Below are 15,876 nucleotides of genomic sequence, written 5' to 3'. Positions count from 1 at the left end.
GGGTGAGGGAGAAAGACCCCAAAAGCGGGTGCACAGGCAGGTGCAGACCGGCCGACAGCTGCAGGCTAAAGAATGTGAGGAGAATAGGGAGCTGTGGGTGCTCAAGGCCAAGGCTGGGGTCAGGGGCCTGCGCTCCTGGGTTTTCATCTTGATGCTCACTGGCCGCCACAGGGCAGTTGACCAGGTCGGGCCTCCATCAGGGAAGCAGGCAGACACGCGGCCAGGCCGGGCTGGCCTTCCCCTCATCCAACCCCCCACGTCCTAGCTCCTGAGTACACAGCCTGTGGGTGCTGCTCTCTCAGACCCTTCAGGAAAGCCTCCGCCCAACCCTCTGAACCAAGCACAACAGGATTGGGGGGGGCCCTCCGGAAGGGTCCTTCATGGTCACTTTCCACAAGGCGGTGCCTGACGCCCCTTCCCAGCCCTGCCCACGTGGGGCCAGGTAGTGCCCAGGTGGACATGGACCCCTCTCCCCAGCCCAAGTTTTCACACCATCATAAACCAAAGAACCCCTACCACCCCTTCAAACATGCACATGGAAACGGGCCTCCCAACTGCCCGCTTCCCTTCCCAGCTCAAAGGCGGCACCATTAACTTTGAAGAAACAGCCTTTGAACGTGGGCTTGGCAGCAGGCTCAGGGCACCATGGGAAGCAGAAGAACTTGACCGTGGCTCTGCCATGGCCTCAACATTTCACTTCCAAAGGCTTTTCTGGGAAGGTTCTGGCACTGCCTTGGTCTGAATGACGGGTGGTGTTAACAATGTCGTCCTGCACAGGGGGCCCCAGAGAGAGGGCCATGGCCATGCCCAACCCCCACCCTACCACCCAGTGCCATGGCGATGGACAGAGACCCTGCCCAGAATCCAACAAAAGCTGCAAATGAAAACGGGGCTGGCAGCTCACCCAGGTGCCAAGCAAAAGGCTTGTCCTTAGCAGTCACAGGAAGCCCTCTTCGGCCTGTGCTCCTGTGTCCTGCCCTGCAGGCTGGCCTCCGTGACAGGTCCATGAGACTGACCATGAGGACTCTCAGCTGATGGGATGGACATCCTGCTGGGAACAGTCTCTGGGGTCTAAAGAAGAGTTAGAAACCCTCAAACGCAGCCAGACCTGGACGAGGGGCCTGGGAGCAGCCAGGACGAGTGATGCTGGCTGTGGCAGGGTGGCAAGGGGTGTGTGGTGGTGCTCTGTCCTCCACAAATCTGGCGCCCCGGGTGAGAGGGGTGGAGGACAAGCCTGTGGCCACCTCAGCCGAGGTCACTGCACCCAGTGGGCTCGTTTACTATGCAGCAGTACAAAGTGTGAGCTCTAGGGCTGTGCCGCTGTTAACTTTTTATTTTTAAACAGATGGTCTGGAGTTTCCTGCTTATCAACTAATACAGCTTGGCAATAAACTGGTACAGTAAATCCTCGTGTCTCGGGGTGGCTATGGGCGACGGGGCACCATGAATTAATCAGGCCTCTTAGAGAAGCCCAGTCGTGAACCTAAGGTCAGCTGTGATAAGGTATTTCTAAGAGGCCCGTTGCTGGCCCAGACAGGACCCCAGTCTAACTGATATCTGCAGACCCTGCAACATGGAGACCCTTAAGTATAGGTGGGTTCTATTGGAGGGTGAAGACCACACCTTACCTCCCAGGACTCTATTTTCTGAGCAAAGCTCTCCTTCAAGGGCAAGGTGAGATACCCATCAAGAAGAGGCTGAAGCACTAAGATTTCACAGCAAGGAGGGACATTAAGGAGGCTCAGTAGTACCACACAGAGTAGTGTCAGGGCTTTGTGGGGGACACAGCTGCTGATGGCTCCAAGGACACTGAAAGCAGAAAGGCTTGGGGGAGAGAGAGATAAGGGGGCAAAAGGTTAACACGATAAGCAACCCCCTCACACACCACAACATGCCCACAGCCCCCAAGGTCACACCTGGATGGATCTTCAACTTGGTGTCCTTTTTCCATTAGCCAAAACAGCCCTCAGTGCAGCAGACATTTACGGGTGATCTTCAGGCTGCTGTCTGCTGATTTAGAGAAGTAGCCATGATTTTGAAAACGGGCCCCTTTCTCAGGTGAACGCGAGCAGGCTGTAATGAAATGGGCCGAGTGGAGCTCTCCCAGGCCTCCAACATGATCTCAGACAGATCACCTGTGTGAAGTTAACTCCTGCGGGCCTTAGCCTTCTACTTGGCCAGAGAAAGGAGTCAGAGTCGTGAGGCCCTGCTGATGCTATAGAGCAGGGGTGGGGTGGGGAGCTGTATGGCGTGGCCTCCTTCACAATGGGAGGGAAAAAGCTGGTGGAACCCATGATGCGTCGTCACCCAACCATCATGCAGACAAGGAAACCCACATGGGTCACGTCACCTACCTGAGACCACAGGGCCACAGGTCCAGAGCAGGTCCAAGAAGTGTCCAGGGTGGGAGAGTGTGGGTGGGCCTAGGAATCTACCTTGGAGAGTCTCCTAAGAAAGCGGCACCACCTGTTAGGCCTGGGGCACTTTGTGCCAAGGCTGTAACCCTGGCAAGGTCAATCACCCAGAGATCAGTACTATGGGTGGGGCTCCAGCGAGATCATGGGGGTGTCCAGGAGCCCCCATCATAATGGACACACTGCACCAGGCACCCACCCACCCCGCCCCCCACCCAGCTAACCCCCAGGTACCTGCTGTTCCCATTGGGACTAGAGGTGGCGCTCGTACTGATCTCTCTCTAGGATCACTTTCCTCACTGGTCAGAAAACCCGGGAAAATCTGTATCACCCTGTTTGGAAGATGAGGATGAGCAGCCTCCTCAAAGGGGGCCAGAGGAGGGGAGGCACTGCTGGTGTCCGTAAGGCCAGCGGGGTACCCTCCCCACCATGTGGGCTCCAGGCCCCAAGGAACCAGCTCAGGACAGACTGAGCCCCAAGAGCTGAGGAAGGGCCCGAAGCAGCAGAGACCCTCTACTACACAGTCCACAGAAGGTCTCAAAGGGAAAGCCTCCCAGACACTGGCTTCTGGAAGCCACCCCAGCTCCAGCCTGACCCACCACCTGAGTTCAAATCTGGGCTCCCCCACTTTCCTCCTGTGTGGCCTCAGGAAAGTTATTTGACCTCTCTGTGCCTCAGCTTCCCTCTGAGACTACTGTGAAGATTGAACGAATGAACGTATTCTCCTGGGACGGAGAAGGCCCCACTCGTTGCGTGTGCTCACTTGTGTCCGACTCTGGGACACCCATGGACTGGAGCCCGCCAGGCTCCTCTGTCCATGGGATTTTTCAGGCAGGAATACTGGAGTGGGTAGCCATTTCCTCCTCCAGGGGATCTTCCCGACTCAGGGATTGGACCCGTGTCTTCTGCATTGCAGGCAGATTCTTATACCCGCTGAGCCACCAGAGAAAAGACTCATCAGAGGGGAACAAACAAGGCAGGAGGAGAGCTTCCCTAGACCAAGCTCCTCAAGGAAAGAGGACCTCCCAATCCCCCAGGAAGGTGTCCCTGAAGGCCTAGCAGTAGTCACAGCTGCCGTGGCTCTTCCCAGGGGCCTGGACAAGCAATAGTGAAGTCGGAACCACAGAGGACCAGGAGTAAATTCTGCACAGGAATAGGAATTACTCGAGAGCTGCCCACAGCCAAGGCCCTGAAGGCCCCAAGAGACCCCCTCCAGCACAGCGCCCTCCTCCTCTCCCTCCCCTGTGCCTTGAGCCACACCCAGACTTCAGCCTTGCCCCAGCCTCCTTGGTGCCTTCCTAACCACAGCTGAGAGGCCCAGAGCTGCACAGATGTTGGTGTAGCTGTGGTCACTACCCTGGCCCTGTGGAGTCTGTTCAGACTGCTAAGCGGCCACTGGAGAAAACCAGGCCACCTTGCTGGCCCCATGGGCTCAGCAAAGGCCCAGGGAGGGCTCACTGCCCCCTTCTTCCACTGCCTCTTCGCCAAGCCAGGCCACTCCAGGCAGGTCCATGAGCCCAGGTCTCCTGGCCCAATGTCAAGGCAAAGTCAAGGAGGCCCTGGGCAGCCGCTCAGAGGCTAATTCTGATGGCCCTCATTCCTCCCGAGATAATAATAGCTCCACTTTACTGCAGGAGGCAAGTGCAGATGCCTACAGAGGCCAGGCCTGCTCAGCCTTGACTGATGGGGCCAGGTGGTGGCGGGTCTGTGGCTCACCGACAGGGGGCGGCCGCCCCTCAGCTTCAGGGCCTGTGGACAGTGGGCCCCAGACACCCAAAGGCTCCCTTAGGCCCAGAAAAGTCAAATCTCCAAAGCTTTTGGGAAAATCTCCTATGATCGAAACGTTCGCGGCGAACAGAAGTCAGACTTTAAAAAAATCTGTGCGGATGAAACACATCCTGGGTGGGTTCAGGCCTGGGGGCAGCGTCCAGCTCCCCTCTGGGGTGGTGGGCATCCACAGATGAATTTCTGCTGTTAATAACAGCGGTGGCACTTCGGGGCCTGTGCGGGAAGGGAGAAAGGTCCTAGGCAGAGGAACAGCTGCCCAGGGGGCACTGGTGGGGCACTGAGGCAGGTGCTCAGGTCTGTTCTACAGCCAAAACCAGGGCCTGAACCAAAGCTGTATCCCCACTCCCCTCTGAGCTGGGGGTTGGGTCCTGCTGACCTCCCACCTCCAGACCTGTCCCTTGTGGGCCGGTCCCCTGTCTCCAGCACCCGCTCAGAGTCCTCACCTGCCCCTCCTCCGCTTGCCAGGACATTTAGCTCACTCACATGACCTTCTCGCTACCTCTTCACATGCTGGGCTGCTTCCCAGACCTAATCCTGCCCTGCTCTCCTGACCATATCTGGCCATGGTGAGGCGGCGGCCTCCAAACCCTGCTGCCCCTCTACCCTGCCATGACTGGGCTTCCGTGTGTCCTGGGACATTAAAAATATCTGTGCAGCCTTGGCACATAAAAGCCCAGTGCCCCCAGCTGTTGGAATACAGGGCCTCACTGGCCGGCACACGCCACCGCTTCCAATAAACGTCAGCTGACCTGGAACGCGGTGGCCAAGCCCTCCACTCCATCTCACAGCTCTTAACTTGGCTCCTGTGTCAAGGGTATTGTCAGCCCAGCCCATTCCCGACCCTACAAGGAGAAGACAGGCGCAGGCTGGGGGCCTCTGCGCCATCTGTGTGCCCGGGACACAGAGCACATGCCTGGAGTGTGGTGCGGTATCCACCACAGCTGTCCCTCTGCCTGGCTGCCGACCCCGACGGGCCCCACAGCCCTGGGATTAATAGAGCACAAGGGGGCCCGGCAGCTGGCGGGGGCAAAATCTTTCCACACGGACGGTGACAACTGACATCACGCTGATTTGGGCCCCGTAGGCTCCATGTGTGCATTCTTTTGGAAAGACCACAGCTGCAACCTGCCTGCTCACTGGAAATGCGTCCACTTCGCTGGCGAAACAGAGGACATTTCCAGTGAGCAACTGGGGGCCTTTAAGAGGGAACTCAGATGTTGGGTGGTGGCTTTGGGAGACTCGGGCTCGCAGGAGTGAGGTCTGCTCCTCAGGCCAGGTCCCCTCGGTCTGTGCCGTGGTTACACATCTTGTGGGGAAGAAGAAGGGAAAGCAGGTTCATGACCTGACATGCTCACCCCCGGGGAATGGAGGAAGAGGGTGGCCTCAACAGCCCCCAAAAGAACTCAAAAAGAGTAGGGGTGAAATGAGATGATTTCTGGAATTGAGATCCTTTAAAGTCCACTCAGAGAAAAGGTAGAGGCAATCGAGGGAAGCAGGGCAGCGGGGCTGATGGCCATGCAGACGTGCTGGGGCCCTGGCCCCCTCTCTGCCTCGGGGTGCTTGGAAACTTCCATAACAAGTTTAAAAATATACACGTCAAAAAAGTATTCAACAGAAGTTTGCTGAGGGCCTAGTGTGTGCTGGTACTCTCTGGCAGAGAAGGGAGTGAGGCCTGGCAGGTGACGGAACATCGGGTCCCCTCCTCGCGTGCCCTGGATTGGTGTCAGATGTCCCATTCCACTGGCGCATACCTTTTAAATTCAGTGTTTAAAAATACCACAATGAGCCTTGTAACCCTCCAGCTGACCCAAGAAAGCACAGGCGGTAACCTGATCAACTGGACCCCCTGTTCCCCTGCCCACCTTCTTATGGAGGCAGTGAAGATGTCACGCGAGTTGATCTGGGTTGACCATGTGCTGCTCATGTACAGCACTTCGCCTTTATCATGCATAGACTGCTTGCTTTTGAACTTCACTATGTCTGAATACGGCCTTTCAGGCACAGGCTCTCTTTCCTGGCATTTTCTGGCAGTCGGTCAAAAACAGAAAGCGCAATGGAAGACCCGCTCCCCCACTAAACCCCTGAGTGAGAAGGGCAGCCACAGCCCTCTGCTTGTGAGGCAGCTCTGCTGAGGCCAAGGGCATGGGGTGAAGCCCCCTGTTAAGCCTCATTCTTGGCTGTGTCTGCAAACGGAACTGAAGTATGTGAAGTGACAGCAAATGTCATGGTAAAAGCAGAGCAAGACAACTGCGTCTGTCGATGTATTACGAGAAGGCAAGTGTCACTGAAAGCAGACCCGCCCCAGCCACTGGGTCCCGGTGAGACTCCACAGGGCGCTGCAGTGTGGGAGAACTCTTCTTACCACATGTCCACCAGGAGAGGCCTTCCCTGGTTCTGGCGTCAAATCTAACCTGTCCCCTTTGATGGTGAGGGATACAGGAAGACCACCTGTCTTCATAACCCCTCTGGGTTCCACATGAGTATCTATCAGGGAAAGGAGGGTGCTGGACTGGATGTAGGCAGCGTCTGGGCTGATTTCCAGAGACGAGGACCACCGCTATCTGTTTTAAGAGCTATGCATTGATCTTGGCATATTATATATGTATTTAAGAAACACTCAGCCAGGAGCTAAGTGATGGTGGTATAACTGTCCTTTAAAACCAAACTCATTTATGTAAAGAAAGCAAGTGAACCTAAAGAAAACCATTCCATGGCTAGAGTGTGGCAATATGGCAAAATCATGAAGCTACAAGAGCAACAAGTTTGAGCACAAATGATCTCGACACTTCTAAGAGACTGCAAAAGCTTCTCTAATTTCTAAGCTGCTACTGAGCTCAGAAAGTTCTGACTATGTTATCTGCTTAGAAGTGGCCATTCCACACAATAGGCAGCTACCTGGCTGGACTGAGCCTCCTCGGCTCCCCGTCCTGTGCTTTGGAGCATTTCCACAGCTCTGCCAGCACAGAGCCCACCGCCCACCAAAGCTGCTGCTGAAGGAAGCCCTCAACAACAGGGCTCAGCTCTTGGTCAGGAGCCCCAAGGAACCTCTTGGAAAGCTCCCGTTTTTCTCTCCTGAGTTTGCTCTTTGCCCCAAGTTTCCATAGTGACTTCAGAAAGAAACAGACAAGCACATTACTCTTCATGCAGGCAGTTCACCCAACTCCACAAGTGCTCTCAACCACAGACCCTCTCTCATCACACACAAGCCTATTTGAAAAATACTTTGAGATGGGAATGACTTCTTTTAAACATCGTTAAAAGTAATTATATTATTAATTGTATTACCTCCCTTATGCATTTTAGTGCCACATTATTAATACTATTAAGGGAAAGCCAGGGGTCACCTGTCATCTCAGCACCCTTCTCCTCATTAGCACTGCCTTCCACACTTAAGTATGTCCCATTTGGATGACAGTGACACAGTCACCCTAGTTGTGCTCCATGACGAACTTGTCTATGCCTGCAATGAGTGGCTGGGTAGGAGCAGGGGGAGGACAGAGATTCAAAAGGCCGAAGAGCATTGTTTAAATTGCGGCCATTCCGAACTTAAACTGTCCAGATCCAGGATTAGGAAAAGAGGTCTACCGCCTGGGTTCAAAACTATCAGCTGCCACGTGGTAGCGGAGTGAACAGTGCTATTTCTACAGGAGCTCAGTTACCTTCAAGAAGAACTAAAAGTGGCCCTGACCGCAGAATACACGGCCTCTCTCTTCTCAGATCTTTTATTGAGGTTTTTCTACCCTCTGTCTTCGTGGCAGACTCTGAAATAAACTTCACTGAAATTCAGTGTTTTTTCTTGATCCATTAGAGACAAGAATAATGAAGGCCAGGTCACAACCCCACAGACCCAGCCCTAAGCCCTCACTCCCACCCTGGGGAGGTCTGGGCTTTCCAAGCCAGAAGAACAGGGTGGTGTGGAGAGGGGAGTCACATGTGCTGCTGGGGATCAAACTGGTGGCCTTGTATTGAAGGGCGGCTGAGCCAAGGCCCCATGTCTACCTGTAACCCAGGTAGACAGTTAGATCTACCTCAGCAGTCGCAACCCTAGAGAAGCCCCTGTGAACACATACATAGGAGCAGATTGAAAGGACAGGGGCGATGGTCTTCTAACAGGGACCAAGTGCATGGGGTCGGGGGTGGGGGTGGGGTGGAACTATCAGCATGTTCTCTTCAGACAGAGATGATGACTGACAATCTAAGAGCCAGGCAGCTTCTGTGACCCAGCCAAGGGTCTCCAAGATACAGGGCCAAGTGAAAAGCCACAAAGTGGCATAGACATTACTTCCATTGTTTTTTTAAAGCAATTTTTCTGTGGAAACTGGCCAGTATGTGAAGTTGGTAACCTCAGGGGCATTCGAGAGGTGGGTTATGGAGACAGTCACAAGTTGAGGGTTATTAAGGCAGACTTTGGCCTTTAGCTCTAGTTAGTATTTTAAACTTCTTATGTAATGTACTAGTTCATATATTCTACTTGTAATTAAACATTAAATATTTCAAAGTAATGCCAGAGAGGAGCTGCTGCTATGTCACAGGTTTCATGAAGCAGACATCTTGAGAAAACTGACTTGTCTTTCTTGTACCTAACTTCCATATTTGGGGGACAAGCTTTAAGTAGTTAACAGGTGCTTTTGGAGTTGGGTGAATTTTTGAACCACCGGCAGAAATAAGTGTCACCAAATTATCTTCACTTTAACCTTGCCCAAGCCTTTCCTGGCTGCTGGGTGGACTCTGCCAGGCTTGATTACTAAGGGCAGGTATAGTTCTATTTCTAGCTTCCAAACCACTTCTGGTCAGTTCCTGCTCTGCTCTTTCTTTAACAAAAAGCCGGCAGAATGTCAGTTCTACAGTGATCAAGAAAAGAATGCGAAGCTGGGAACTGTCCATTTGGATGCTCACAGAAAGTAGATCTGATATCAAGGGGCTGACATCCGAGCCCTCAGCTTACAGTCCACTTCTCAGGGAAGATGCCTCACTTGTCGGAATGAACAATAAACTAAACCTGAATCACAAAAGTTCTCATCTAAGAGATGGCTTTGCCATTCCAAGCAGGTCCCACCTCTGAGCCTCAAGTCTCCCAACCTATACTGCCAAGGAGCTAAGATTTCATCTCTCAAGGCACATGAAAAGATACCCAATATCACTGTTGCTGCTAAGTCTCTTCAGTCGTGTCCGACTCTGTGTGACCCCATAGACGGCAGCCCACCAGGCTCCCCCGTCCCTGGGATTCTCCAGGCAAGAACACTGGAGTGGGTTGCCATTTCCTTCTCCAATGCATGAAAGTGAAAAGTGAAAGTGAAGTCACTTAGTCATGCCCGACTCTTCGTGACCCCATGGACTGCAGCCCACCAGGCTCCTCCGGCCATGGGATTTTCCAGGCAAGAGTACTGGAGTGGGGTGCCATTGCCTTCTCTGAACATCACTGTTAGGAAAATGCAAAACAAAACTACAATGAAGTACCATCTCACACCAAAGAGTCTACAAATGACAAATGCGGAGAGGATGTGGAGAAAAGGGAACCCTCTTACTGCACTGCTGGTGGGAATGTGCATTGATGCAGCCACTTATGGATAACAGTATGAAGTGTCCTCAAAACACTGAAAACAGAGTCACCATATGACCCAGCAATCCCACTCCTGGCCATACATCAGGAAAAGACAAGAAGTCCAATTCGGAAAGATACATGTTACACTATTTACAATAGCCAAGACATGGAAGCAATCTAAGTTTCCTTCAAGAGATGAATGGATAAAGATACAGTACATAAGAGGCCACTAAGACACAAGACCCAACTTGACTGGCTGCCCCAACTTTACATTAGGTTCTTCTTGCCTCTCTGGGGGGAGCACAATCGCCTTCTTGGCTTCTTGACCTTGACCACCACCACCAACTGAGCTGCAGTCAATTAAGCTATCATTTCAGCAGCTCAATACCAGTTCGCTTGCTAATTCCTTTCCTCATTTCATCACCTTCACAACTCTGGAGGGTAGGTTTCTTTGGACCCTAGAAGGACCTTATTTTGCAACTGTGGAGGCAGAAGATGGGACAGGTAGTGCCACTGGTTAGCTATGAAGCAGGAGGCAAGATGTATCTCCAGCCCCAGCTGTTTCCAATCCAGCTTCTTGTCTCTCATCCTAGCCTTTCTGTTGAGTTCCTCTCACAGGATACCATCTTATTTCCTTTTATTTTATTATTATTTTTGTACACTTTTGGTCATGCCACACGGCATGTGGGCTCTTAATCCCCTGAACAGGGATGCATTGGAAGCTCAGAGTCTTAACCGCTAGACCACCAGGGAAGTCCCTGTTTCCTTTTAAAACCCACCTAAGTAGCTTCAGACAAAAGACATTGAGAAAATCCCTTTAAACAAAGAAGCACAGTGAGGATGCCCCACTGCACCCATCTCCTCTAGAAAAGGAGCAATGACTCCTGTCTCTCACATAGTCTCAGGAACATGCCAACACACAAAGGAAGGGTGAAGAAGCCAGGAAAAGAGGAAGGAAGAAATAAAAACATGAATCTAACTACATGACAAGACTAACTAGAAGAAGACAAAAGGATAAACCAAAATTTATTTTTAAATTAAAAAGAAAGCCCAGAATTACCAAATAACACAGAACTGTGAAGTCCAAAAGAACATGAGTTGAAGTTCCTGATTTTGACATTTCAGAAAACGCTAAAATGTTCAAATTACTATGGAATGCCAACCTAGGTTGCCAACGAGGTTTTTTTTTTAATATGCTGTCATTTAAAAAACTAAATAAAAACCAAATTTTAAATAAACTTCTAAAAAGTCCTCTAATATCTTCCAACAAAAAGCCCCAAGTTGCTATCAATTGTCACCCAAAAAGAAATGACACTGAAATACCGAAAGGTAGGAAGCTTCTGCAGCCTCCATCTCAAGGACAGCCCCTTCCCGGAATACGCTTAACCTGACGGAAACCCCACGACATCATCTTGATTTCTCTCACTCCACTGTGCGTTGGCATCTGGCAACCAGTGACTTAGCAGGACTCTCTCCTATGTACGGGATTCTCTTCTACAAACCTTCCCACAGCCACCTCTCAGCGTTTGCTGGAGCAGCTCCTGGATGCCTCATAAACCAAGCAATTGTAAAGGGAGCAAAACAAGAGAAAGATGCACAAAAATCAATACCATTTCTATAAACAATAATCAACAGCCTGAATATAATGATAAAGCAGATTCTGCTCACAATAGCAACAAACATATCAAATGCTTGGGAAATACTTGATACATATTCATATATCAAACTCCACAAAGGATATATTAGAATTATATAAAGAAAACACAAATCCTTAATGTATGAAATAGAAACTCAAACGAAGAAGAGACCAAACTTCTGGCTGAAGGCTTAACAAGGCTATTTCCCAACTTAATTTATAGATTGACTCAAAATCCAGTCAAGGCATCACCAAGGTCATTACAGAATTTGGTAAGAATGATTCTTGAATTCTATAGAGAAATAAATGGGCAAAACAATCAGAGGATTCTGAGAGCACACAGAAGATTCTTGTCCCAGAAGATCCTGAACTATAGTATGAAATGATGATTGTTAAGGCTATAAACCAACTAAAACACTGGGAAAAGACACCACAACTTAATACAGCAGAATCAAATTCGTTACCAATAGAAAAATACACGGGCCCCACTACTGTCCCCGTAGTCTGAAGATAGAGTGATAGTTTTCAAAACCTTCTTGTCTCAATTTGGAACAGGACATTTTAGAGTTTCTAAGTATTCTTGCCTGGAGAATCCATGGACAGAGGAGCCTGGCAGGCTACACGGTCCATGAGGTCGCAAGAGTCGGACACGACTTAGCGACTAAACCAAACCAAGCAATACCAGAAAATTTCAAAGTGACAAAGATGAAGATTTCTTGGCAATCTAAAAAAAACCCTTTTGAATTCCTGTGTGTTTCCCTAGGGTCATCTCAAGCCCTACCTCCTCATTCCTAGGCTGTCCAAATCACAATTTGAAATTCATTACATTCATCTTGTTCTCTGTGAGTGTGAGGATGGGGTGGCAGAGGTGCTGGCACCGGGCGCCAGAGAATTTTCCAAGTTCTTTAGTCAGGGTCCCTGGCCCACCTGCCTGGCATCCAGCAGGCCCCACGCAGCCCTCAACTTCCCAGCTGCACAGATTGTTCCAGAAAGTAAACAGGAATTCTCCAAGTCCTCACTTGCGACAAACCAATCAAACTCAGCCATTTGGAAAACAAGTCTTGTTTTTCCTTCTCTCACCAGTGAAGAGCTGGGAGGGAAATGTCAGCTCTTTCAGGAAGAAATTTCTAGACCAGCAAAGGGAAAACCTCCCAATTTACAATGATTTTAGGCTTCCCCCTCAAAAAAAAAAAAAACCCCCCCCAAAACAAAAAACAGATGGAAGTGAGAGGGTCCAGAAGTCATCACCAGTCAAGAGTGAGCTTTCACTTCTAATCTAAGAAGACCTGCTCTCTCATTCTTCCAGTTCTGGGACATTTTCATTAACCCCAGAAGTTCGTGTCTAACTGTGGGCCTGCTGAGACCTGTATAATCCTGGCCCTGGAAGTGACCTTGTCCATCCTCTGGCCCAACATCTCAGGACGAGCAGGCACAAGGGAAGAAGGGCAGGCAGGTATCCACCAGAAGCAGGAAGCAGAGGGCGGACCCCAGCAGGCCGGGGACCTGCTCATAGGGTGGCTCATAGGGGTGGCAGGTCCAGAGCACCTGCCACCCCTGCCTGGCTGACAGGTCCCACAGCCTACAGACACTCGCATCTGTGTCAGTAGGATGGCCCTCCCCTGACTGCCTTGGGGAAAAACAAAGCCAAGTGCAAATAACAAACAAATACCTTAGAATCCTCCTCAACTCAAGCACCACCACCATGAATGAGGCTGATTCCCTAGTTATCAGAACGGACTGATTACAGAGCCCAGCGTCATTTGCCTGAAGATAATTGCCTCAATTCTCCACTTCACTTTGCCCATATAGAAACAGTCCCAATCTACCCAAGCCTCAGTGACTAGGCGTGTAAAATTGGTCTAATCACATCTTGAAGAGCTTGGGCTCAAATGATGGCTCCGAGCGCCAGCCTGAACCATGACACCAGCAGACTCTCTCCCTCCCTCTGGCGCGCCACTGCCTCACCCCGCCCCCAGCCAGGACCAAGCCTGGAGAGGTGAGTCAGACCCTCAGCAGAGCAGAGAAAAACAACGTGGAGGCTCTCTGTTAATGCCAGTGGCCAGGGGACAAGGTGGGAGTCAGGGTGAGCTGAACAAAAGCAAAGCGGCGTGCCGAGGACACTCCTGACGGCTGAGCGTCCTCTGCCATCAGTAGCGCTTTCACCCACCGCCCACCATCCCCACGAGGGGCTGCCACGGAGGGCAAAGGGTGCAGCTCACACTACATCACCTGGGCCGTGGGCAGCACTGGCCATGGAAAAGCACCAGGCAGGCTGGGGCAGGGCAGGTGACCGAGCCCAGTCCTCATTTCTCCAGGACAGAGTAGGCAGAGAGCCAGAGTCCAATGTGAACCTGGGACCACACCACACGAAAGCTAAGAGCCAGAGTCAAGACAGAGAAAGGGAGGCGTCCCGCCTCAGGAGGCCCTGGCCACCCAAGCTTACACCCTGCCTGGGGGAAGGGCCTTCCAGACACTTTCTGTTCGATCAGTAGCCTAGAAATTGCTCCGCCCATGACAGGACCAGGTGGGCAGGCGGGTGGATGCAGGGTTGGTGGGAGAACCTCGAGAGAGCACAAAGCTAAGGCGAAGGAAGGCCACTCGTGAGAGGACAACACCAGCAGCGCTGCACGGGGACACACAATAGAGAATCGCAATCCCAACAACAGAAGCCAGCCAGGTCAAAAAGATGATGACTTCCTCCTGTTGTCTGCTTCTGCTCTGGATGGGAGTGCTCCCAAAATCACAAAATCAGGGGCCTGGACCTGTGGCCCTTTCTACTGGTGAGAGCCAATCAATGCCGGTACTGCTTGAGTAAGTTACATGGTGCCCAGAGAAGCGAGACAAACCCAGACCTCTGTAGGGGGCAGGCAGGAGGGCTGACGCCAAATTCCCAGGGCTGGAGGGGTTGAGCCTTCTGGCTGATTGCCACAGTCAGGGGCGAGTAGCACTTCAAACTCCCTGAATTCATTTCTACCCAAAGGAAAGTTTGAAAAGCTCTCCATCTTCAAAAATAACCTTTTCGAATGATTGTCCAAAAAATATGTTCAAGAGTGATTGTACCCACTTGCCTGGAGGAGCAGAACCGATCTTTTATCTTCCGTCTCATCTTGGAAAATGTACTGGTGTTGAGGGGACCTGTGACAATGCCCCAGCAAGCCTTCTGAGAATTCCTGTGAGTCATCTGTCTCCCAAGAGGTACCAGAGCAGGGCTTTGCACACAGTAGGCACGTGGGTTGAAAGCCTTCTAATGGGCTCCAAACAAAAGAAAAGAAAAGAAAGCCTCAAAGTCAGACGAGGGAAGACCCCACCTCCTGCAGAAACCCACCAGATGGACACTCCCTGACATAACCACTGCCCGCTGGCTTCCCTCCCTGGTTTGCCCATCTGGGAAGGATTGAGGATTTTCCACCTGTTGGCAATCCACTAATAATTGGGGGCATTTCCCACTGACGTGCATGTTGTCAAATGGCAGGGCTTGGTCCCCTCTCAATCACCTCCATCTCCCCACAGGCCTGGAAGACTGTCCTGGTCATAGAAGTGACTCAATGTGCAATTGCTATACAGCTAATTTCATTTTTAATTTCTGAGACAGCTCAGGGCAGGGAGGCAAAGAGGCCCAATATAATGAATAGACAGACGGCTAATTTCTCTGCCAGTGAGTTGTGGAGCAGAGAGCCACAGAGTCCCACCTTGGTTACAAAAGGCCCACCCACCACTGGCTGAGGCTTCCCAGTTAACACCTGTTTGCTTGTGTCCTAAAACTGCCACCCAGACATTCCTTCCTGCCATTGAACCACCTGCAGTTTCATATGCCTCTGAAATAGAAGCCGAGTTGGAAGAACACGTCCATTGATAGAGCCCTCAGCTCCTCTCCCAGGGCCTCCAGACCCCTTTCATGAAATCAGATTCTGACTTGAAAAGAACTCAGTGAGCGTGGGGTTCTAATCCACCCGGCTCAGGAGTCCTGGGGAAAACATCTCCAATATGTGGTCCTCTGTCTTTTGATTTAATGCTGCTCCTGACAAAGAGCCAACCACCTCCTGACAGCCGTTGCATTTCACAGTCCTAATTGTTTGAATACTCTTCCTTGGGCTGAGCTGACATAGCCTGCTGGAACTATGTTCCGTAGGTTCTAATTCTACCCTCCCAAGCCACATAAAAGACATCTTAGTGCCTCTTCCCCAGGATGATCCTGTAAAGGGCTGGAGACAATACTCTTCAGAATGAACTGGGAACTGCACTTCCCTATCCCATGGGCTCAGGGGCCACCCTCCGGCCGAGCCCCGCAGGTGACATACATCCACACTTTATTTACCACAGACAGACAGCCCCTCGCTCCTTAGCCTGGTAACAACCCGAGGTCGTTCATCACCACTTGCTCCTTTTTGAAATTCATCCTGCAGCAAGCACTTTTAAAGTCATACACGTAATGCATTTTAAAGAGCGTTTTCTGCACGGAGCCATTTGCTTGGCCTCGGCACTAAGTGCGAGATGGA

At 51.3% G+C, this 15,876-nt stretch overlaps 1 long non-coding RNA gene across 5 annotated transcripts in view; it reads right to left on the bottom strand.

The window, feature by feature from the left end:
* LOC138990439 (uncharacterized) overlaps positions 1–15,876 on the bottom strand; it is a 29,716-nt gene that overhangs the window by 250 nt on the left and 13,590 nt on the right. For 2 of the 5 annotated variants that reach the window (XR_011466550.1, XR_011466547.1), the window contains 4 exons: positions 2,649–2,746; positions 1,917–2,448; positions 905–1,824; positions 1–65 (listed from right to left, as the gene is read on the bottom strand). The exon at positions 1–65 is cut by the window's left edge and continues 250 nt beyond it. This is a non-coding gene — a long non-coding RNA (uncharacterized lncRNA). Of the gene's footprint in view, positions 66–904; positions 1,825–1,916; positions 2,449–2,648; positions 14,633–15,876 lie in introns of all 5 variants that reach the window. The other 3 variants (XR_011466551.1, XR_011466549.1, XR_011466548.1) reach the window with 3 other exon arrangements.

This window comes from Bos mutus, chromosome 13 (genome assembly GCF_027580195.1).
Source record: "Bos mutus isolate GX-2022 chromosome 13, NWIPB_WYAK_1.1, whole genome shotgun sequence".
Lineage (NCBI taxonomy): Eukaryota > Metazoa > Chordata > Mammalia > Artiodactyla > Bovidae > Bos > Bos mutus.
Note: the sequence above shows the minus strand (reverse complement) of the source record. Positions and strands in the feature narration are given on the sequence as shown.